General features: G+C 44.0%; 1 protein-coding gene and 1 long non-coding RNA gene across 4 annotated transcripts in view; one reads left to right on the top strand and one right to left on the bottom strand.

The window, feature by feature from the left end:
- Positions 1 to 14862, bottom strand: part of UBAP2 (ubiquitin associated protein 2) — a 78555-nt gene extending 63693 nt beyond the window's left edge. For 2 of the 3 annotated variants that reach the window (XM_082241822.1, XM_082241824.1), the window contains exon 1: positions 14766 to 14862. The gene's annotated coding sequence lies outside the window, so the exon portion shown is untranslated. Of the gene's footprint in view, positions 1 to 2276; positions 2406 to 14765 lie in introns of those variants that run through there. The other variant, XM_082241823.1, reaches the window with a different exon arrangement.
- A 342-nt stretch (positions 14863 to 15204) lies between these two features.
- LOC309514247 lies at positions 15205 to 25645 on the top strand. Its single transcript, XR_014211825.1, has 3 exons — positions 15205 to 15219; positions 22069 to 24387; positions 24427 to 25645. It is a non-coding gene; the product is annotated as an uncharacterized lncRNA (long non-coding RNA).
- Positions 25646 to 25692: the final 47 nt, after the last annotated feature.

The raw sequence follows: 25692 nt of genomic DNA, 5'->3' as shown, positions 1-25692 counted from the left end.
GGTTTGCAACTCTGTAAGTGCATGAAATCCAATCCTCAAAGAACTACTTAGCAAGCATCTTAAGAGCTGCAGACCAATAAGCACTACTTGAGTGAGAGTGCTCATTCCAAAGGAAAGGTGCAGCCCTCTTGCCAAGCCTCAGGCCTTGCTTCAAAGCCTCAGGCCTTCTGAATTCATCAGTGGAATAAATGGGGCAAACTGGAGGGAAGGGGTTTGCAAACACTTGCATGTTGCTCAAAATGTAGTACAGTGGTACCTCGGGTTAAGTACTTAATTCGTTCCAGAGGTCTGTTCTTAACCTGAAACTGTTCTTAACCTGAAGCACCACTTTAGCTAATGGGGCCCTCCCGCTGCTGCTGTGTCGCCGGAGCACGATTTCTGTTCTCATCCTGAAGCAAAGTTCTTAACCTGAAGCACTATTTCTGGGTTAGCGGAGTCCGTAACCTAAAGCGTATGTAACCCGAGGTACCACTGTACAGCTCATTGTTGCCATTCATTCCCACAGAGAATAGCAAAGTATCAAAACATATATTGTCTTAGGAACACTTTTCCTCAGGAACTTCCTTTCTGAGTAGTTTGAAATCCACAAAATGTCCACTAGAACATTTCCTGTGCAAATGCTTCTGAGTTGAAAGATTTCCCTTGCCATGAAGCTAACAAAGGAGAATAAATCTTTAGGAAACTCCGGCTACCACTGGAAATTTCCTTATACAAGGCAGAACATGCACCACCACCTAGTATCTTTATCCAAATATTATCCAAATCCAAATACTTACTTTATGAACTCAAGACAATATCCTGAATCACAATCTATGCTAAACTAAACTAGGGCTTAGGTGTTGGCAGGGTTGCAGAAGCAGGAAAGGAACTGCTTGCTTGCAATGCTCTCAATGTGCAAAGGGACACTTGCTTGTTCCTGCTAAGCCATTGTTTACATTAGTATTAAAAGGTAAAGGTAAAGGACTCCTGGATGGTTAAGTCCAGTCAAGGGCGACCAGGCGGCTGCGGCGCTCAACCAGACTAGTTGTTCATAATCATCCTGCTTTACACAGAGCTCAATAGACAGAACATGGGACTCCTAATCTCAGAGTCATGGATTCGAATCTCCCGTTGGGCAAAGAATTCTGCACTGCAGGGGGTAGGACTAGATGACCCCTGGGGTCCCTTCCAACTCTACAGTTCTATGATTCTATGACTACTGAATGGAGCATTGCAGTGCACATTGCTCATTCTTATCACCATGGCACCTTCTGGAGATACCAGGCCTTGGGCTGAAAGCAAATTATGCAACAACCTTGCTGAAACTAAGCAGGTCTAGCCTAAAGATTGCCTGGATGGCAGCATGTCCAAGAACGCAATGTATGAGTTCTATCACTGAAGAAAGCAAGATACGCATAAATGTAATAAAGAAGACCAAATCAATTGCTCACACTAAAGCTCTCTTGCAAATAAATAAATAAATAAATAAATAAATAAATAAATAAATAAATGTAAACATGTTTCACTCTCTCACACATAGCTCTAAGGGAGAGAGAGGACTGACAAAAAAATTGATGATATAAAACCAGGTGTAGACATCACCCCCTACACCTTTTCAAAGTTTTGATGATCAAATTTTCATCTGCAGCGGACACTGAGAAATTCCTGGAATCATTTATTGGACAGTCTCATGCAATTTACTGGCAGAGCAGCAATGAGTTGTAAGTTACGGTAGTTGCTGTAACTCAAGGTGTCATCATAAATGAGTTGAAAAAGCAACTTCATAGGAAGTTTGAATCACATGGTGACCCATTCATCACTCTAAGCCAGGGGTAGGCAAACTAAGGCCCGGGGGCCAGATGCGGCCCAATTGCCTTCTCAGTTCTGCCCGCGGGCAGTCTGGGATTCAGTGTGTTTTTACATGAGTAGAATGTGTGCTTTTATTTAAAATGCATCTCTGGGTTATTTGTGGGGCATAGGAATTCGTTCATTCATTCCCCCCCAAAGTATAGTCCAGCCCACCACATGGTCTGAGGGACGGTGGACCGGCCCACAGCTAAAAAAGGTTGCTGACCCTTGGACTAGGCTATTAAGATTTTTATTCTGCTCCAATTCAATATCCAAATATATATTTAAAAAGATAAAAATAATGTATACATTTTTTAAAAAAAAATGTATATTAAGTATCACTTAGTACAACATCCATTGTTTGTTCTCAAACTCTAGATGTAAACAATAGCAGCCTAATCACCACAGCCCTTGAAAGCCAGCCCCCATCCCCACCCCAAAGTCCTTACCCTAACCTCTCTATGGTCCATCTTCCTCAGCAGCAAGATTGAAGACTAAAAACATTTACCTTCCTTTCTATTCTTTGAGACCTACTTGAGGCAAAACCTGATGCACAATGCCAAAGCCATAACTCTGGATTTGTGACATCATTCTGTTGTCACAGTAATTGGCACAAGGTCAGTACTGCAGAATACTCTTACTCATACAAATACTCATACAAATACAAATGCAACTGGATTTAAGTGGGCAAACAGGGATGTTAAAATTTCTGTTCTATTCCCTGAAAGCCTTATTTTCTCTAACTGTACTCAGCCTAGCCTATTCACTGCTGAATTACTACAGAAGCATGAAACCCTGGCAGAGTTCACACCACAGAAGTTGCTTTGTTGTTGTTGTTGTTTAGTCGTTTAGTCGTGTCCAACTCTTTGTGACCCCACAGACCAAAGCACGCCAGGCCCTCCTGTCTTCCACTGCCTCCCGCAGTTTAGTCAAACTCATGCTGGTAGCTTCGAGAACACTGTCCAACCATCTCGTCCTCTGTCGTCCCCTTCTCCTTGTGCATCTTTCCCAGCATCAGAGTCTTTTCCAGGGAGTCTTCTCTTCACATGAGGTAGCCAAAGTCTTGGAGCCTCAGCTTCAGGATCTGTCCTTCCAGTGAGCACTCAGGGCTGATTTCCTTCAGAATGGAGAGGTTTGATCTTCTTGCAGTCCATGGGACTCTCAAGAGTCTCTTCCAGTACCAGAATTCAAAAGCATCCATTCCTTGGCGATCAGCCTTCTTTATGGTCCAGCTCTCACTTCCATACATCACTACTGGGAAAACCAGAGTTTTTACTATATGGACCTTTGTCAGCAAGGTGATGTCTCTGCTTTTTAAGATGCTGTCTAGGTTTGCCATTGCTTTTCTCCCAAGAAGCAGGCGTCTCTTTTAATTTCGTGGCTGCTGTCACCATCTGCAGTGATCATGGAGCCCAAGAAAATAAAATCTCTCACTGTCTCCATTTCTTCCCCTTCTATTCGCTAGGAGGTGATGGGACCAGTGGCCATGATCTTCGTTTTTTTGATGTTGGGCTTCAAACCATATTTTGCGCTCTCCTCTTTCACCCTCATTAAAAGGTTCTTTAATTCCTGCTCACTTTCGGCCATCAAGGTTGCTTAGCATTTGAACAGATTTCCAATGACACTAGGAGGTGCTGAAAAAGCAGTTAGGGGTGGGGAGCCTCAGGACCATGGGCCAAACTTGGCCTGCAAAGCCGTTTCCCCAAAACCACACCCACCTGCCATCATATGTCATCAAGTATGGGGAAGGTACATGTGGCTGCCAAGGCACCATCAGGAGTCTAAAATTGCACTGGCAAGGGAAAGTGGGCTTTGGCTTTAAGACCCCTGAGCTGATGGGTGGAAGAGTCAAAGCCTGCTGGGTTGGCTCTGCTAGTGAGTTCTCTGAAGCCTCAAGAGCTTTAAAGCAGCGTTTCCCAACCTTTTCCCGATCACGGCCCCCTTCTGACCTTGTTTCCTTCCTGTGGCCTTCCACCCCATCCTACCGGTAGAAAGGTAGCAATTTAAATGCTCTGTTTGTTAACAGAACATATTTTATTCATAATTTCTATAATTTATACAAAATACAATTACATAAAATAATAGAAAAATAAAAAAAAATGTTGAAGCAGAAAAACATAGCTGGAGGGGACCCCAAGAGTCATCTTTCTAGTGCAACTTTCTAGTGCAATGTGGGAAACTCAGCTAAAGAATCCAAGACCAATGGCCATCCAACCTGTTTAGAAACCTCCAGGGAAGGAGAATCCAGAACCTCCCGAAGGAGATCCTTCTTCAATGTAAACAACACTTATTTGACCCCAGTTATTTGACAGAGGGGGAAAACTGCAAATAACACTCCAAAAGCATACCCTCCAACATTACTCCAATGAAAATAAGGACGTCATATACCATAATAATAATTTTACTATTTATACCCCGCCCATCTGACTGGGTTGCCCCAGCCACTCTGGAAGGCTTCCAACTTATATAAAAATGTAATAAAATATTAAACATTAAAATAACTTTCCTATACAGTGCTGACTTCAGAGGGCTTGGGGGTCAGATAACTTCATACCCACCAACATTTCTCTGCTGAAAATAGGAACGCCCTAAGGAAAAGTGGGACATTCTGGTATCAAATCAGAAACTGGGACTTCTCTAAATCCAGGACTGTCCCTGGAAAATAGGGACACTTGGAGGGTCTGCAAAAGGGAGTTCTGTATATATGGGGAGGGGAGGGGAATTAAAAACAAGTAGTCCTCTCTGACTTGGTGCAAAAATATATTGCCATCTGGAGGAGCCCTGGCTGCCTAGATAAAACACTATAGCCCCCCACCTTTACCTGAGAGTGAGGCCCACTGAGCTCACGACACTTAGTTATTTACTAGATACAAGTCAGCAGCACCAGATGACCCTGCTTGGTTAGGTGCTGGGCTGGATTGCACCCCGCACCTTGCAGAGTCAGGCCCAGGCTGCCACCTGGCCCAGCACTGGCGGCAGCTACAAGCAGTGGTCAAAATGGGAGCCTCAGTGATAGCCCTCTCCTACTGTAAACAAACCATGACTATACAAATTCAATATAAAATGAAGTGCTAGGCCGCCCCCTGGTGGGCCACCCCCTTACCTGCTTGTGATTTGCCAAGCAGATAGCCAGCCAATCAGGATTTTTTTTTAAAAAAAAATTTCTTTTCTTTTCTTCTCACGTCCCTCTATGGGCCCCCATTTATGTAATTTTCACCTGTGCCCCCCTTGGAATATCCTGGAGGGGCATATCGCCCCCAGTTGGGAAACACTGCTTTAAAGCACCGTACAAGGCTCTTTGCAAAGCCCTGTATGAATTAGACACCCCAACTTTGGGATTCCAGAGCATCCGTCACAACTGATTTCATTGTGGGCAGTTCACCTGTAAAGGCAATCAGTTCACCTGTAACTTGGCCCCAAAAGGTATACGAGATACTAAAAGGCATTTCAGCCACAACACACCTTTCCCCCTTCTTCAAGTAAACTGGACTCAAACTGTTTAGGCTTTAAAGGTTAGTACCAGCACACACTGACCAGGCCAAATGACAGCACTAGCACAATATAATTGTGTTTCCTATATACAGTGGTACCTCGGATTAAGAACTTAATTCGTTCTGGAGGTCCATTCTTAACCTGAAACTGTTCTTAACCTGAAGCACCACTTTAGCTAATGGGGCCTCCTGCTGCTGCTGCGCCACCAGAGCACGATTTCTGTTCTCAACCAGAAGCAAAGTTCTTCACCCAAGGTACTATTTCTGGGTTAGCGGAGTCTGTAACCTGAAGCGTATGTAACCCAAGGTACCACTGTACATGAGAGAATGAAGCTGGCAACAATAAATTAAAAACTGGTACAGTACATTTCAGGGAATTTGTTAGAAAGGACAAGCTTTTTAACTGTAAGAGGGGTTCAGTATGAAGAGGCGCCCCTGGAGATGGTTGACTTGCATATCTTTACAACATGTGTCAAGGATATTGTAAACTTAAGACTTCCTTCCTTAGGCAAAAAGACGAGACACCCTAAGGGTCCCTTCAAAGTCTAAGATTCCAGTTCTATTCTACAGCTACTTAGCTACCATAGAAATGACAAGAAAATTGAAATTGGACACCCAGGCTCAAAGGGAGACGAGAACTGTGTTCCCTAAGCTGAGAGATAAATTCTTGAGCATATCTGTTCTGAGTGTGATTAGATCACTTCCTGACTCCTATGCAGAGACAGCAGAATTTTCCTCCTCCACTGACAGCTGACTGGAAGGGAAAATATCCAGAACCTCACAGGACTTTGTTTCTCCCAGAGTACTAGCATTATTTTCAAGTCATACTAAAGTGCCATGGGAACCCTGAAGAAAAAGGACTTTCCAGAAGTTTCTGAAACGTTAGATGTCGTATTTAAATAATATGCAGTTTTTCTACACGAATAGATATTGACCAAGTTCAGGCATTATATCAAAGCAGTTAAATGAATCCAAGGCCAACTTCCCTATGATAATCCCCATTCAATGAGTCTTGAGGATGGCACCAAACTCTCATAACCATTTCATTGCATTCTTAAAAGCAGGCTGCCCCTAAAACTTTAAGATGTGGCACGCACCACAAGAAAGGTGGCTCTCATTTTACATTTTTGTTCGCAGGTACACAATCACAATGCAAAATACACACATGACCTATCAAGTGTGGAAGGCATGCAGATAACTCTCAGACTTGAATCTGGAGGTTTAGATCCTTTTCCCAGTCACAACTAGAGGTTTTTGAAGACCATTCATCTAACTGCACATGTGTGCATCCTCCAGCTTTGTCTTTTGTACTTTAGTATATATAGCCCAATGCAAAGCGAGACTCAGTCCTTCAATTGTGCATAGGTAACTGTAAAGAGGACTTAAAGAAACAGCATCAGGAAATACACTACAAAATAGATTTAGTGTCTTGCAGTTGTATCTAAGCAAGCTGTACTGTACATGAAACAGACTCACTGAAAATAATGAACTCAAGTTAGTATCTTCCACTAATTTCAGTGTTTTGATTTTAAGTTGAACTTAGTTGGATATAACCCATAAGCTGATTTCCCAAGATGCTATGCACAATTCAGTATTCATATTCAAGCCATATTAATTGAAATAAATATATTGGTACATTTAACTTGGTACTGAATTATATTACAAATTACAAAGGTTCCAAGTCTGTGCATGCAGATACAAAACTATTCTTATCATGAGCAGGAAGAAACGTCCCACATACATTGGCTATGTTTGAAAATCACTTGCACTGACAAGAAAAGGTTGGAGCACCATGGCTCACTGCACATAAAGAATGCAACAGCAACCTTGATAAGTCCTTGTTATTCACATGATTTTCAAGGCGCAAAGCAGATGTGTGAGGGTTTACAAACTTCTCCTTGCCCCCATCCCACACTAAGTTCTCTTTCACCTGGATGAAAAGATGAAGTATGACCTAACTACATAATCTTCTAGCTGCTGCAACTCTAGACATAAGTTGGAAAAGAAACAGGCAGTGGTTGATAACATTTCAGGTATCAAAGTGGGTTCTTAACAGAAATTTCAGCAGTTAAAACAGCTTTAATTTCTTACAAAGCTTTCTAACCCTTCCCGTAGGTAACAAAAGAAAGATAGTAACACGACTGCCAGTTATTACTACCCAAAGATGCAGTCTTTTTCTAAACAAGACAAAATGGCCATTTCTGGTTAAATACAGTACACTATAGCTCCTGCTGAAGCCCCTGGAACAGTGAACCACTTTATAATGTGCACCAATCAACATAACAATATCTTATGCGCAAGAGGGTATCACAGACTTTCAGACAGGACAGAAAAAAGGCAAGATTCCTAGCCATTATCTGTTGTGTGTTCAAACATAGCAGAATAAATTTAAAAAACAACAACTTCAGATTACATACATGGGTCAAGCAACAGGGAAATCTGTTCCAACCAAAACATTGAATGAATTTATTATTTCGGTCACAGACCAGTTCCAGCTCACATACAAAATCAGGGAAGTCATGAAACACAATAGGGATACATTTAAATTGGCAGTTCAGTATAACAGGGACAGTACAGATATAGCAGCAGTTAAAATATAGAAATTAGATCTTATTCACTAAAATATAACCTGAAGTCTACCAAAACATTTTAAAAAAATCATACCACTCTATTCCTTTAAGTCTCTTTTACTATACTCAAACTCAGCCATCATCTAGCCTCTGTTCCACCTTGATACAGTATTAAAATAAATTAAACATTAACATCTGATCTAGTTTAGCTTAATTGGCAGGCACCTTCTAAACTGATCACATATATCTGTTATGTAAAGTATTGTGCTAGATTTAAACTTAAATGTTTGGGGTGGGGACTGTCTTCTGGTGCTGTGCTGCCCCACAGACCAGCTGACTTTTGCAGCATTGTAGCCACACCAGCCAGCCAGATGGCGATGTTAGGTGGTAAACCTATATATAAAGGAGTATAGAAATGAAATGAATAATAATAATAATAAACCCCATTACAAAAAAAAGCTCCTAGACATTCTGTTGCAGTGACCATAACCTAAATTAAGGTGTCATCTGGCAATTAGCCTATATATCTGAGTTTCTAACACTGTAAAGAGTTAAACTAATAACCACAACAGCACCATTTAATCCAACAAAATGTATATATTCCATAATCGGTAAGTCACAAAAGAATATCAGTCGGGGCCCTATGGCAAACTCCCTCTTCTCCTTAAGTAACCTTGTAGGGCTGAACAGATTAAACATTTTCAGCGAGAAATGCTGTTGCAGAACTGCATTAATAAGGATTTTCTGTTTAACAGCTGCCAAAGAGAACAGCCACTCTTGTATGAAGCTAATCTTACCACCAATTATCTAAAGAACTATGAGTCTTTTTCCTCATTAAGTCAAGTTATTTCAATGGCCCAGACACATAAATCAGGAAAATGTTTTTGTTCTATCCAAGTAACCAGATTCATTTAGTAGTTGTATCCTACAAACATTGATAAAACCGTATACAAAGCATAATACAAGATTAAAACTCATCTTAAACTTTTTTTAAAAAGTAGAACAAAGAAAAAATCTCCACCCTCTCAAAAGAAATATTTAGATTTAATTATTTTTTAAAAAGGGAAAGATCAAAGCTCCTTCAATACTCCATTGATCTTAATGCAAGCTGTTCCACTTAAGCAGGTTAGCATCTCCTCCAGCTAATCTGTTAGAAGACTGAATTAAGTTGTAAGAAGGGTTCCACTGTCCAGTATTCCTCAAAACATTTCTTGCAGTGACACACGATAGGAAAGGCTCCCCCTACAATCATGTCAGTGAATGAAGTACAGAAGCCACCAGAAGCATTCTGATATATTCTAAGGTTTAAAAGGTTTTCAGGTCTTCTGGAAAGAGCACAGATGTTGTTTTCCTACCGTGCTATCTCTATTTTTCAAGGCTGTTGACTATATCAACTGACTGCGAAGGCTGCTTCATTATTCTCTTTCTTTCCTACTGCTATTCTGTTTTTACTTTCATTTTTGCATTTATATTTGTGTGGTGTGATTTTTAACTGCTGGAAACTGGATTTGCTCTAAATGAACTAAGTTTTGCCTTGCTAGGGATCTAGCAATGAACTGTATGATTTATGCCCTAGTAAACTCTACTAACGACATTTCCTGCATTCTGTGTCTTATTGGAATCCACGTGTCTGCCAAAGTTCCGCTACTCAGCTAAACAAAGGAGACGGAGGTGTCCCGGGTCTTGGGGCACTGCTCACGACAAAGAATGGCACCAATCAACAGATATATGATCAAACCACAGACTATGCACAATGCAATATATACATGGGCAAACAATGTGTAGGATAAATGAAATGAAGCAATGAGGATACTGATTTATATAAGCTATAAGAATTTATTCTAAAAACATATGTTACACAAGCATTGTTCGATATTACAAACCAGGAATATATTTAATATTTTAATTCAAAATGAAGTCCATTAGGGGAAGTATCACTGGGATGGCCAAGCTCGCATTTTGCCAACAAGCAGATCCATGTGGATGCATAGCTCGCTACTGTATTATGTATTCATAGCAATCATTGTGGGAAACCCGTCTCCTAAAGATATGTACTACCAAATGGCAGCAGCAAAGTCAAGATACTCAGTAGTAACTGGGTAATTTTGTTAACATGAAGCCAAAATTCAGACAACCTCACTTCCAAAAGCTCATCTTTGAGGGTCCTAGGACACAACAGCTGCTCCTTTTGCACAAAGACAACTTTGTGACTTCCGTTGCAAACAGGTTTCATGTCCACTCAAACTACTATTTCTTCAGCAGAAATGCTGTCGGCAAATTTTGACTACACAAACTCCAAACTACCCTGGCCTAAACTATTAACTAACCCTGGCAGCAGACCAATTGACAGTTTGCCACAAGGTGCTCACTCATACAGGGTTGTTTTGAGTGATTATTACAGTTTGCCTCTGTTGGACAGTCACTCAAAAGAACACTCTGTACAAGCTCCTTGTGACAAACTGTCACTGGATTTCGCATCAGCTGCCACACAGCAGTCCCAATTGTTAAAATGTAAAGACTCAAGCCGTTCTGACGTTTGGTTACAAGTGACATCAACATAGCATTTTAACATGCCAACAAAAGTTGCAGGAGAGTTCATCATACCAATGAAGAATTGAAAGCAATAATTATTTTGGGTTTACTTATATAGCCCACACCCCACTTGTGGCCCATCAGCTGCTATAGGCTATCAGCTAATCAGTGGCAGGATGACATCACAGTATTATGTAGCCAATCACTGAGGACAAGTGATGCTGGAAATGACTATGAAAAATAGAATACATCTAGGTCACCTCTAATCATGCCTTGATTATAATAATTGTATAGCTTGCAGCTTTTCCATCTCAGTGTACAGTATAAGAATTTAGAACATTTGTGATTCACATTCACACACACACACAGCCTCAATGCCACTTCACAGCTCAGAAAAACGTAACTGGAGCTTATCGGTACTTTCATACTAGTAAGGAATAAAAAGGTAGCTAGAGGGAACATATTTCTGGAGCACACAGAAGAGCCTCTTGATGAAGCAGCGATTCAGGCCAAAGGTAGTTTGCCAACATTAGAAAAGGCAACAAGTTTTCTAAAGTTTTCTGTGCTCCAGTTCTTTTGCTGCTGTCAAAAATTTTACACATCTTGTTCTTCCTACAATGAAAATCTAGGTCTCTTATGCAGCTTGGAATACCACAAACTCAGCATTAGAATATAAAAGTAAATTTAACAAAGGTATTCATAAAAACATCACTGAAAACATCAATAAGTACTGATTATATTAAAAAGAAAAGTCATGTTGCAGAGGCCTGTCCAAAAGGACGCTCCATCATCGTTGAAAATAAAATAGCACCGTATCACAACACCCTTTTCCCGCCTTTCATACTAAAGCTTAGAGGGCAATGGGGGAATAGAGGTCACATGTTCCCACCAAACCCAATCCACTGCCCACTCAACAACAATGACCCTTTCTTCTATTCTTTTGCCATCTAAGGGATTAGGAGTGAAATTGAGCTCGGAAGAAGTGCGCCCTCAGATATTAATTCTTACTCCACCCACTTCTTCACAGTTTCCTATTTGCAAGATTTAGGCAGTTTCACTTTCTTGTATTAGCACTATCACCAGACACTGGCCGCCCCATTTATAACCTCGCATTTAATATAGTATACAGACAATGCACAAGCTCAGACTTTGGCAGACCTGCAGAGAGAGGTGCCTGAGATCCAGAAGAGAAGACACTGAAAGTTAAGTCTTTAAAGTGAAGATTTTCTCAATCCTGTATTTGACAAACACTGCATACAGCAGCTCTGAATAAAGATATGTAGGAGGCTGCCTAGCAATGCAGCTAAACCTATATGGATGGTTGCCAGCAAAAGCAACACAAAGAACCTTTAAACAGCCACTGAACAAGTTTGCTGCAAAAACAATATGAAACTCAGCCTGCCTATTTCCAAGATGCCCTATTTTTATGTTTAAAGAAAGATAATGCAAGACAAAACACATGTGGAAACCTAAGATTTTTGAACTCTGCCTAGACCACTCTTAAATTCTAACTCAAATACATTTAAAGATATAACAACAACTTGGAACATATCTACTTATCTCTCAAGCGGAAAGGGCAAAAAGAGATTAACCTGAATTCCAGGCTTTCACCCAACTTGTAGGAAATAGCATGTTTAAAAAAGCATTTTCTACATATACTGTAAAACGTGCCAAATACAAAAAAGACCCATTCACAGCTTAAGTTAAAATTCACAAATATTTGGGAGAACAAACAAAAACCTAAACCTAAAACACCTTCACTTCCCCCAGACTGTACATTAACATGTGTTTACAATAATTAACACAACACCTTCAGGTAGCACATTTGGAGTAAAAAAAAGACCACTCCAGTACTGCAAGCTGATTTTAGCTTTGGAGGTATATTGTTTCACACAAAGCTAAAGGCAGCAGACAAACAATGTATGGCTTTTACAAACAAAGCTAGTTAGGTAAATGTGCAAACAGAGACTCCAGGGAAAGATGTGACTTGAGGAACTACTATAAACAGCTGCTAAGGATACTAAAGCAAGTAACACCTTTTATAATGCTATTTTAGGAAAGAAGCATTGCTGTTCTAAGTCTGCTCTTTCTTCCCTCTTTTCTCCATATTTAAATCCAGCTCCTACTTCCCTTCCTGGGTGAAAAAAACAGCCGTTCCAAACACAGAATAGGCCCTCCATTTTTCCTGCCTAAACCACCCAAAAGAATATTCCCTCAATTGTACTACATTATTATAACTCCTTTCATCACTGATTCAAATACAGACAATAGAGAAGAGGAAGACAGGTGGCTCTTTGGCACCAAGAGGGCAGGACTGAACTAGTCTAGAAGTCACTTACAGGAGACCAAGGTAACCACCAGGAAATTCACAGCACAGAGGTACTAGTTTCAATTCTGCAGGGTCATTACCTCCTTTAGGTGTAAGTGAATTGTGAACGCAGACTTGAGGCTGACCTTAAAACTGTTTACCTGCAAGCTAAGAAGGAAGATGTACCGAACCAAGACAGTTTCATGCTTAGTTCAATACCTAGCAATACTCCTCAAACTTCCCATGATCCCCTGAATCCCAGACCTGAAATAGCAAGTGACTCTTTTGGAACGCTCAACACTTTTTAAAGAAAATGGGTCACTATTGTTGCTGCAATTTCTTTCACAAACAGCAGCAATGTAAGACAGAATTATTTGTGTTTTTTTAAGTATGCAATTCCAAGAACGCAACCCTGCCCCAGCTTCCATTTCCTCACAAGCCCAAACACAGGAGACAGACAACGCAGGGAAGGCATAAGGGCAACAAGCAGAGTGATAACTATTCACAGGTCTTGTCCTCAAGTAACCTCCTCTAGCTCCTTAGGTGGTGCCGTTGCTTATAGAGACCCTTCAGGTATCAATGATTTCTTAAAAGGGGGGTACAATTGAAGCTGACCCTAACATACCCTGTTAGGTTGTTTGAGGGAGGAAGCAGCGATGGAAAAATCCCCTTTCAGAGGGGCATACCAAAGACCCTCACATGCACCTACAGGGTGATACAATCAGATCAGGCGGGAGAGTTGAGACCAAACACACTGCAAGCAGATTTTTTTTTGGGGGGGGCAGAGAGAGAGAGAGAAACTCAAGTATCAGGAGACCCTTTTCTAGGAAGCAAGGGTGGGAGACAGGTTGGCAACTGCTCCTACTGGGAAAGCAGCCAGCTCTGGTCCAAGTGCAGAAAGGCACCAAACCCAGGGAAAGGGATCACCAACCTCCCAAAATAAAACTAGAGGGGTTGTGGGGGGCGAGGAGAGGAGGCTGGCTGGCTGGCTTTGGTCCCTGGAATAGCAGGGATACTGAAAGGCAGAAGCTGTCCCAGGGCCTGGTATCCATCATTTCGCCTTAATCCTGGGGACTGGGGGGACATTTTCCCTGAACTTTTCCTTTCCTCTCCACAGTGAGAGTTCCTGCTGCCACGCTCCCCCTCCTTCTCCATCGCCAACATGACGGTGCACTGGGGTGGGGCAGTCTGCGAACTTCTCTTGCCCCCTGGGGAGAAAACAAAAGGTTTCTGGGGCTGGAGGAGAGAAGGGCATGAGAGCTTCCTGTAGGGTGGGGTCCTCACCACCACCTCAAAACGGAGCAAATAGTCGTGAAAAGATGCCCGGGGGGGGGGGGGGAGTAGAGCAAGAGAGAGTGAGAAACAACTCAGCAACTTTCCAGGAGTTTTTAAGCTTTATTTGTCCCGACCTCTGCCTCCATTGGGAGCGTGTGTGTTACGGGGGGTGGGAAGAAAGGGACCCCCAGGGCCCACGCGCCAACTCCCCCTCACCACACACCCACTTCCCCCTCCAAAAACCACGAGAGGCGTTTCGGGAAGCCCGCGCGTGGCCGACACGGGAGGGAAACTCCAGCAACCCCCCCCTCCACCGTCCGCCTTCCCCTCACAACAGGAGTGGGGGCACCCTTCTCTCTCAGCACCCCCCCTCTCCATGGTCGGTATTCACACGCACTCACAGGCGGTGGGGGGCCATTTTCCCTCTCACGTTTTCACTTCGGGGGGGAGTGAGGGCCCCACCGCCCTTGCGAGTTAAAAAGGGGGTGAGGGAACCTTCTAGGCCGCCCCTCCTCCTTTAAGCGGAGCTCGGGGGGGGGAGTCTGTCGTCGTCTCCGGTCTCCCCCCCTCCCCCCCCATTGGCCCCTGAGGGGAGGCTGAGAGGCTGCGCGCGCCTGTTCCTTCCTTTCTCTCCCTCCCCCCCCCACACGGACTAATATATTAGCCCCCCCCCCGGTCTGTCTGTCTGTCTTTCTTTCCCCCGTGAAGGGAGGGGAGCCCGCCGAATCCGCCTCTCCCCGCCCGCGGTCGCGCGCTCGTTACCTGCCAATGTGCTCACAAAGCGGCGGCGGCGGCAGCGGCGCCCACCACTGTCACGTGACTCCTCGCCTCTGTCCTCCCCTCCCCTCGCCCCCGCGTTCCCGCGCGCGCGCCCGCTCTCTCTCTCCCTTGCGGCCTGCCCAGCCCCGCCCTCACCACGTGACGCGGCCGCAGGCGCGCGCGTGCGCCGTACGGCGGGCGGACCCTCGCGCCGCTTCCCCTTCTCACGCACGCAGGCACGCACAACGACGACCCCCGCCAATCACGCCGGCTCCTTCCCTCCCACGTGATCGCAGCAAGGGGAGAGGGAAAGAGAGAGAGAGAGAAAGGCTCTCGTAAGAAGCTTCTTTTCTGCTGCCGCTCTCCTCTCCCCACGTGACTCTTACCTCCGGAGGAGATGGAGGAGGAGCCGGGCTACGTCCGCTCGCACGTGACCTCCAGCGGCGCTTCAATTAGGGTTAGAAGGAGAAGGAGGGAGAGAGAGAGAGAGAGTGCGCGTGTGGCGTAGTCGCTGCGGGCCTCATACGTCACCATGAGTGGGCGCGGCCTGGGAGGGGGCGTGTCGGAGATGAAAGGGTGACGTTGCCGCCCCGCCGTGGGTTATATTCGCTATGGAATACTTAAAAGTCCTTAAAGAGGCAAGCAGCCAAGTTTGTTGCTGTTCCATATTTTAATATATTAATATATATTTTATATATTTATATTTATTTATATAATATATATATATATATATATTTGCTTTCGTAGATTTTCACGGGTATAGGAATGCCGGTTTTGGTGTCTTCGGGTGTCTTCCCGTGTAAGAGTCGGGGTGTCTGTGCGACGTTTCGACGAGGTCTCACTCGTCATCTTCAGGCTGGTGCTTTCGGCTTCTTGTTACTGGAACAGAGCAGAGTCTGGTGTTTGAGTTCCTATATATATATATAATATTAAAATATTATATATATATATATTTCTTTTTCCTTTCTCCTGTGATGAGGCTGCATTTTAATATTTTAATGTTTCAATATTTTAATGTTGTATTTTAATCTTGTTTTTAAGTTGTATTCATCCAACTTGTTTTTATCATTGCTTGCTAGCTGCACTGAGCTCAGCCTTGGCTGGGGAGGGTGGGGTAAAAATAAAAATTATTATTATATTATATTATATGCTTTATGCAATATGAACTTGTTATATAAATGTAGACTAATATAAACATATAATATAAGGTAACATAAAGCAGTCCTTAGTTGTTTTGATCTTTTTATTGACTGAGTAACAGCTAAGTAAAGGAACCCCTGCCCGTACCTCACATCTCCCTTTCATGCGTCCCCAATTATAAAATTGTAGTCAGCAATTTATCACCGTATTTCAACTCTTATTTTATAGTTTTCACATATTATATCTCCAACTTTAAATATTTTAATCAAATACTTAAATAGTTAATTTAGACATAATATATATCCAGTTTTTATCTTTATTTTTAAACATCACTTATTCTCAAATTTCTTTCAGTTAGGTTACTGGTGCCATATTGTTTTCTATCCTGCATCCTCTTTCTGCTTTCAAAGCACATACACGCTCCATTACCAAGCTATGGATCTTGTGTCTCTTTACTCTGTACACACCATAGCAAGCCCTGTTCTTTTGCTCCATGATGTGCGAAGGAGACCCAAGCTGATCGAGATGCAGGCCTAAATGAGCTGGGCTCCACTCGTTTGCATTGTCTCTGTACGGGGGGGGGGGGGGAATAATTGCAGGTCTCAGAGCCGTTTTGCCACACTTTGCCACAAACAAGTGCCTGTGCTCTCTTAATCTGCGCAGTGCTAATGACTATTATTAGCATCTTCTAATCGTGACTTGGCATCCCCCTTCTAATGAAGATGGCTTGTTGGCAACCAGCAGCCAGCAACAAAGATAGAAGCTGAAGAGGAGAGTGCTTCATCACGCTGGTGGGAGCTGCGCTTGGGGGTCACTTGTCCATGTCGCAGCATCACAACCTCCTGGAAAAGGTGAATCAGGGCTGCCACTTTCCAGGACAAAAGCCCTATAGCTCCTTGATTCCCTAAGAACTTTGGAGCAGAGAGGAATTCTGCACAGACCAAATTTTGTGCAAGACTTCTACAAAAGACAGGTGGCCAGTTTATGCTAAAAGTTGAGTCACGTATGGGTGATGTAACAGCAAACTGGCAGCATATCAATTATTTTATTCCTTTTTTTGAGGGGTGCCATTTACTTTTAAAAACAATAATTAGACAGCCCTGTGAATTTTAATTATTAGGGACTATGAAACTGATTTTGGGTGTGCTCCAGGTATTGGAAGGAAGAGTGCAGTCTTAACAAAAGTCATTTTTTAAATTGTTTGACATAGCAAATGTGATGCATAGATTTGTATATGCATATGTATAGGGTGTCTCGGAGAGGCCTAGACCTGGTACTTTTGTGGAGCAAAACTGGCAGCAGTTTCAGATGCCTTTAGGCTGATACTAGAGAGACACGGTTCGAATGTGACGTTGCAAATCCCAAAAGGGATTCACTAATAAATCCAACTTCTGCTGAGTTGTTGATTTTTTTTTTTTACTCCAAACACCAACACATCAACCTTTCCTTCCTCATGAGTAAAACAGAATCTGGGAGGAGCTGCCTACAGCTACACGTTAGGGATACATTGTGATGCTTTGTTGTAAGCCCAACTCGTATTTTGCTTAATGCTACAAAGAGGATTATGCTGAGCGATAGCTGAGCAATCAGGAAATGATATTATTACAGGCCTCACACAGCTTACTTAGCCCATTTGGACTATGATCCTACAACTGGAATTCTAAAGAATCTCCCCCTATAGCTTTGGCCACTGTTAGAATTCCTGATCTATGATTGCAGTCATGGGATTTTTGTTCATCGCATGACAGTGTGTGTTTTGACTCCAGAGTGGGAAGTGATGGAGACAGGATGTTTGTGTTACTGTGTTCCGTGAAGTGGGACTATTGCAGTGCTCCATGTGTGTTTATATGTAAATAAAGTAGATTAGCCAAAATGCTGAGTTGCTGAGGTCTCTTATGCAACTGCACAAACTCTGCGGATCTCTAAGTGTGCCGGTGTCGGTTGGCATCAGTCGCTGTGATGTTTGGGCTGAAGAAAGCTTTTGAAGCTCCCAAACGATCGACCAGGAGGGAGGTAACATGCCAGTCGGGCATGTGTGTCTGCCACGGTCCTACTCGAGTGTAGACTGAACTCCTGACAGCCACATCCCTTTGCAAAATCCTTTTCAGATGCCATGCATAGCTGCAGCAAGCAAGCATGGGTTTGACTGGGTGCAAAGGACTGTCATGCCTGAAGCCACCCTCTGTTTGTATGCTGTGTGGGCAGCAGCCTGCCAAGCAGACGTAAGGAACTCCATGTGCACCTTCGCTCATCAGCAGAAGCAGACAGTTGCCTGCCCACACTGGTGCCAAAGTGAGTCACCGCTTCGCTTCTTGCGGGTACGAAGAAGCCACCTGCCCAACCCAGTGTGAATGCTGGGTTTTAGCAGCCTAGGAGACAGGGAAGTGGATCTCTCAGCCTCTTCCATATAGAGCTGACACCTTTTTGCCCAGCAAAAGCTCTGTGCCTTTTACATTTGCACTACAGGCCATAATCCATTAAGTGTGACATTTACCGTATTTTTCGCTCTATAAGACGCACCAGACCATAAGACGCACCTAGTTTTTGGAAGAGGAAAACAAGAAGAAAAAAATTCTGAATCCCAGAAGCCAAGACAGCAAGCGGAATCAGCAGCAATCCCACTTTCTGTCCTGGCTTATGGGATAGCCGCTCGCAGCCTCTCCCAGGCTGTGGAGGCTGCGCGCGGCTAAGCAAGAGCTTGTCGGGGCTGGAGGGGGAAGCCCCGGCTGCTCTGTCAGTACCCGGGCTTTCCCCCGCCAGCCCCAAAGAACAGCTCAGGAGCGTGCCACACTCTGGCAGTTAAGCTCCAGGGACCACATATTCGCTCCATAAGACGCACAGACATTTCCCCTTAGTTTTTAAGAGGAAAACGTGTGTCTTATGGAGCGAAAAATACGGTGTGCACGCAGCCAAGAAAAATGGCACAGGTTGAAGGTCTGCATTTTAGCACTCAAGCCTGCCTAGATGCTAAGACCAGCCTCTGCAGACCCAGTTTTAGGCCTCTCTGTTTGATGGAAGGCAGGCAGTAGCTGCAGACCGGGCCTTCTCTATTCTGGTGCCCTGCTTCTGAAATTTGCACACACACCCCCCCCAACAAAAAGGTATGTCAGGCACCAACTTTCTCAGATGAAAAACTCATATTATTATTTTTTGCCAAGGCCATTCAGGTGTTTTAACTGTGGGTTTTATTTTACACTGGGTTTTATTCTGCTCTGCTGCAATTTATTTTATGGTGTTTCTTTTTTTTTTTTAAGAGCATACAATAATAATTCGATGCCATCCACATCTTCTAGTACAGTACTGTATGGCCAGCATGCTTCTTGGGAAGTTTGTAGAGAAACGGGTGGAAAAAAGCACTTGGGATCACTGCGCAAATACACTTTATTGAGATACCCATACTAAGATGCAGAAATGTTTTCCCTCACCAGATTTCAGTTCACACTACTTCAATTACTCAAGGGAGAGGTGAGTAGGGGGAGAAACAAAAAACAAACTGCACTTGAGAACAATGACTCTATAGAGCAGCCTTTCTTGACCTTTTTTAAAAGACATCTGAAGGCAGCCCTGTTTAGGGAAGTTTTTAATATTTAATGCTGTATTGTTTTTAACACTCGATTGGGAGCCACCCAGAGTGGCTGGGGAAACTCAGCCAGATAGGTGGGGTATAAATAATAAATTATTATTATTACTATTCCATCCCCAGATGTTGTTGGACTACAACTCCCATCGTCCCCAACTATCAAGACCAGCGGTCAGGGATGATGGGAGTTGTAGTCCAACAACAGCTGGGGAACCAAGGTTGAGAAAGGCTGCTATAAAGCAAGCTACGGTAGAAAGGATTCGGTTGACTTTTGGGGGGTAGTAGCATGTGCAACAGGGACGCGGGTGGCACTGTGGGTCAAACTTCAGAGCTTAGGACTTGCCGATCAGAAGGTCGGCGGTTCGAATCCCCGAGATGGAGTGAGCACCTGTTGCTCGGTCACTCTGAAAGCACGTCAAAATGCAAGTAGATAAATAGGTACCGCTCCGGCGGGAAGGTAAACGGCATTTCCGTGCGCTGCTCTGGTTCGCCAGAAGCGGCTTAGTCCTGCTGGCCACATGACCCGGAAGCTCTACGCCGGCTCCCTCGGCCAATAAAGCGAGATGAGCGCCGCAACCCCAGAGTCGTCCGCGACTGGACCTAATGGTCAGGGGTCCCTTTACCTTTAGTATGTGCAGCTGGGAGTGGACAGAATGTGCTTTTGAGAAAACATGCCCTTAGCAAACCTCTAGGAAGCATTGCGGCTGTACCCATGGAAATGTGCAAAGCTGTCTGGAAGTGAATCAACCCTAGGTTGTATCCAAACTAAATTCACGGTGCAAGGAAGGAAAGCAGAAGGCACTGTGGGGCACTGTATTGCAGACACATTCAGAGCTCCTCCTAAAACCACGACAGGATCACAGAGTTGTACAGTTGGATGGGACTCAAACCCTTACAATGCAGAAATCACCAGCTAAGCACAACAGCTTGCACAATACTGACAGAGGCAGCAAGTCCACACAATAGGACCATGTTGCCCATGCTATGCAAGTGTGGCTAGCCTGCAGCCCTCTAAAGGAGGCTTCCTCAAACTCAGCCCTCCAGATGTTTTTGGTCTTCAAATTCCATGACCCCTAGCTAGCAGGACCAGTGGTCAGCAATGATGGAAACTGTAGTCTCAAAACATCTGGATGGCCGAGTTGCATTACAACTCCCATCATTCCTGCTATGCTGGTGAGAAGCCAAGGGTGTTTAAAGTTGTGCATGCTCTGGTTATCTCCCGTTTGGACTACTGCAACGCGCTCTACGTGGGGCTACCTTTGAAGGTGACCTGGAAACTGCAACTAATCCAGAATGCGGCAGCTAGACCGGTGACTGGGAGCAGCCGCCGAGACCATACAACACTGGTTTTGAAAGACCTACACTGGCTCCCAGTAAGTTTCCGGGCACAATTCAGTGTTGGTGCTGCCCTTTAAAGCCCCAAACGGCCTCGGTCCAGTATATCTGAAAGAGCATTTCCACCCCCATCGTTCTGCCCGCACACTGAGGCCCAGTACCGAGGGCCTTCCGGTGGTTCCCTCCCTACGAGAAGCCAAGTTACAGGGAACCAGGCAGAGGGCCTTCTCGGTAGTGGCACCCGCCCTGTGGAACGCCCTCCCACCAGATGTCAAAGAGAACAATAACTCCCAGACTTTTAGAAGACATCTGAAGGCAGCCCTGTTTAGGGAAGCTTTTAATGTTTGATGCATTACTGTATTTTAATATTTTGTTGGAAGCTGCCCAGAGTGGCTGGGGTATAAATAATAAATAATAATAATTATTATTATTTCACGTGTCCCAGGCAGGTGCATATTCTTATTGGGTTGTCTTTGTTTTGTTTTTATTATGTATCTTTTATATTGTCATTTTATGTTGTGAACTGCCCTGAGATCTATAGGTACAGGGTGGTATGCAGATTTTAATAGTAAGAAGCTGTTCCAGCAGTGTAAAAGCCATGCTTAGTTTTGACCACCTCTACATAAAAGTTACCCACTCCAGGAACCTACTGTTTCTGTCACATGCAAACACAGGAAGCCGCCTGGTTAGACCATTGTCCTCTTTAGTTCAGGATTGTCCAGAGATTGACCGCAGCTCTCCAGGGCCTCAGACAGCAACGTTTTCTCCAACCACAGGGATTGAACTTGGGGACTCTTGCATGCATCACATGTGTTTTATCACTCAGCTACAGACCTTACTTTGGAAAGCACCAAACAGCCAGTTTTATGCGATCCTGGAAAACAAAGACTGACTGATATGGGGCATATCGTGCTTTCAAATATAGAAGGCAGCAGAAGCAATTCTGGCTTTATTAGACATTAGTTTACCCCAATCCCACTCCACTCACTGCTTTAATGCAGCAACACTTCCAAGTCATCTTCTGCGCATCCCATAGCATTGGTTCCTCATGCAGTCCACCGGCTTCCAAGAGGATTAAAAATGCAAACTGCATGCAATTTCAAATACAGTTTCCAAATTATATATTGTAACTGTGATGTTACCTCTCTCTCAAGCCTGCATGTCAGTTCAAAGCCAGGTTTTTCCAGAAGCTTCTGAAAACTCTGCAAATCTCTCTCTCTCTGTGTGTGTGTGTGTGTGTGTCCACCACAGATGTACAGAAAAAGCTTTTGAGGAAATAAAAAGACTTTGCTTTAGACGATCTGCCTAATAAACCATCTGTTTGGATTGAATAAGCATCTATTTGGACCCAAGCAGTGCAGTTTGCAAACCACCATCCGGAAATAAAGAGGTGCACCACCGTCCCCTCAGCAAGTTAAGCGTGGCAGTGGAAAAACTCGCACTTCAGACAAATCCACACATTTGATTTTATACACCACTCTTGAACATCAAATTTAAAAAGTTACAATTCACTGAACAGGTTGGTTGCAGCTTAGAACATTTCATTATCATTATATATATATATGTATATTTTAGAAAAAGAGACAAAACAATATCCAGATGAAAGACTGTGACAAACAGCAAATCCTGTTGTAGGCAGCTTTGCAAAGATCAAGGTACCGTAGGAGAAAGGCACGTTAACCTCTGATTGGTCCTGTGTGCTGTCATTTGGATGAAAATTGTAGTGACATATAACCCTGAGACTGTGGGAGGCTATGAGCAAGAGTTGACCAGGTGCACAGGCCCATTTTTAAAAGTACAAGTTTAAGGAGGCTTAAGATCCATCACCCAGATGACGACATTCATTTCACCTCAAGGGAATGGAAGGAAACGGCATTCTTTGTGAAAGGCTGGTAAGGACACTCTCCAAAGCTGCTGGGATTATGTCTCAGAAACACCCCACTTGGTTTGACTTACGAGCAGACTCACAATTTTCCCAGGGTATGTATCTAACAGTGTAGCTTACCTGACACTCAGGTATCCATCAGTGGAATTTAGGGGACGGGGCCTCCCCTAAATCTGCTCTAGAGGAGCCCTGACTGCTGTGCAACGGATTTAATAGGCATAGTGTAGGGTAGAAAGGGGAATTACAAAAAAACCACCAAAACAAAACCCTGCTTCACTCCGCTCCACTGATAGATGTTTTAACACCAATTGAGCGCCACCACTGGACCCAACCCTATGTCTAAGATGTTGGAAGCAGAAAGTTCAAAACATGCCATACAGATGGCAGACCCTTTGCAAACTGGTATATCTGTTATAGCTGTTAGCTGGGGGTCCAACCCTGGCTACGACCTCCTATTGACCATGTTTCATTAGCAACACATGATCTGTGAAACAGCCCTCAGTGTTTCCTGTGTGTCCAGGCACTTAAGAGTGGAAATGATTTTTTGGAAACTGTTTTATTCGGGGAAGGGGGGCGGTTATTCGACGAACTCTCATAAATGCATGAACAAAGGCCCTTGCAGCCATGTGCCTATAGAGAGTGTTTAAATGTACACATGTAAAACTGTACCATTCATGTTTATGACTATGTTTATGACGAAGGGACGCAGACCTAGGAGCTGGAGCTGACAGGAAGTATCACATCGTGTGTCTGGCTCACTGTGGTTTTTTGCTTTTCTTAAATTTTATTAATCTAGGTTTTCAAGATAGCCTGCGAAAGAGAACCACAAAACAAATATAAAACGGATCAAAAACATCGCTGTTAAAATGGCTGCCCTGGAATACATGATGCAGCCTCAATGTCTGGAGGCATAAGCTCTTCTTGCGGTCTCCGCTTTTCTCAATCGTAAGATGGAAGATGAAATAAGGACTTAACAAGGATCTCAACATTTGACACCACAGGTGCTTTTAGAAGTTCTCTCCCCCTTTTGTAGGAAAGAATCTCAGATCGTAAGTGGAATGAGAGAAGCTAATGTTACCATGAAATATGCTTTCTTCAGGATCCAGACCAAAGTCCAGGGGCAAATTGCATTTCCATGGAACACTTTAAGCTTGCACAGTACTAAAGCCGCAACTCAATGCCAGCTGCTGCCCCTCGCCAAAAAAGTATCACGGCAGTGGCTCTCTTTAGATCTCAGACCACCAAAACCCATCATATAAATTAGAAATTGGAGGCATATTTCATCCATCTCTTTGCCCAACCCCAGAGGTAAAAGCAGGCTCACTTTTAGACTATGCCATTCAGAGAAAGGGCTTCCTTCAATGCTCAGACGAGCACAGCTCCTTCTTCTGCATGAGTCTGTGTTCCACACAGGCCTCCACAACAAAGAAACCGAAGACACAATGGACAACCACAGCCGAAGGCCAATACTCTTACTCCTTCGTTACAATAGGAGAGGCAGAAAGCTCTGCACCAGGCCCAGTGCAGACATGGGGCTAACATTATCCAGAACCAACAGAAGCTGCTTGGAAGAATGCCAGGCCAGAGCATTAAATCACACAGAGGGATGCATCAGCCAGTCTCACCTAAGATGTGGATTTCTTCAGCTGACTACTTATTTCCAGCACCACAAGTGCAGTTCCTTTGTGGCACAGCAGCAGCAGCAGCAGCAGCAGCGGCAGCAGCAGCAGCAGCAGCAGCAGCAGCATCCTTTGGCAAACTGGGCAGAAAACTGAACTCCAGCTGAGAAGAAGCAAAAGGGCTTAAAGCTCCGATTTTGTCTTGCGGTGTTGTTTCTTGTCTTGGCAGAGAGGAAGCAAACCAAGCATTTTGCCATAGCAACAAATGCCGAGCTGCAAGTGCATTTCCTTGGATGGTCCAATTTAGACAGGTTACGAATTACAGGGTGCAGCTGCACCGGGGTCAAGCAGCTGAACAGCCAGATGGGTCCCTGTGGGACTTCCATCGAGAAAGCCCCAAAGGCCAGGCACCGGCAAAAAATCTCCGCTCGTGCGCAGTTAAGTCCAGAAGACCAGCCTATGACTCGTGCTGCTTCCTTGTGGGATCTTGGATTGCCTTGCTAATAAACTCAACACAAAGCAGACATTGCCACTCCATGTTAAACAGAGCTATGTAGGGCTTAGGTTTTTAGTCACTATCCCTGTGAGCTGGGCCACACACAATTTTCAACGCAGGAGGCCATTAGGGGTAGTTATTTGGCAGATCTTTGGGGCCAGTCTCAGAAAGCATCTCACCCAGCAGAACTAAAAATCTCACACAAGTGGACTGTGAAAACTGGCCATTTCTTCCTCCACCACCTCTTTCACAGAGCTCTCATGGACCACGAATTTTGCCCTGCAACCATCTATACACTCATATCCTTCCTGTGGATCTATGGGAGGAGGAAAGGGGAAAAGAGAAGGCAAGACAGACCTAGAACACAGGTCACATGTTGGACCCAGTACAGCATCATTAAACTTGTACTTTTCAAAATAATGTGAAGCCAGGTGCAAGCTGGGCTCTGTGGATAAAGTAGTAACGTATCTCATTATATAAATACTTTTTAATTTTTTTCCTTTTAATTACAAGAAGCTTTTATTCCAGGTAATGTGACTGACAAAGTACCAGCACGTACGTACATACACCCCAACGCACACACACACTCGCACTCGCAGCCCCTGGGCTTTCACAGAAAGCTTGGCAGCAGCCGATCTAATGGAGGATTTCTACCTCACAGCAAAGTAAGGGGAGAAGGGGGCATGTAAGTTTGGTTAGCCTAAGCTCAGGGCAAAGACCCAGCCATTTTTAAGAAATGCAATAAAAAGAGGGGTTTATAAACCCCATTGTAGAAAGATCAAAGGAGATTAAACCAAAACTAAAACTGTTCAAAAAATGTACAAAAACTGTTGGGAGATGGGTGGAAGATGCTGCGCCCCTTCTGAAAAGAAAAC

The sequence above is a fragment of the Podarcis vaucheri genome (genome assembly GCF_965113315.1).
Source record: "Podarcis vaucheri genome assembly, chromosome: 11".
Classification (NCBI taxonomy): Eukaryota; Metazoa; Chordata; class Lepidosauria; order Squamata; family Lacertidae; genus Podarcis; species Podarcis vaucheri.
The sequence above is the reverse complement of the archived record's forward strand: the minus strand, read 5'-3'. Positions and strand labels throughout refer to the sequence as shown.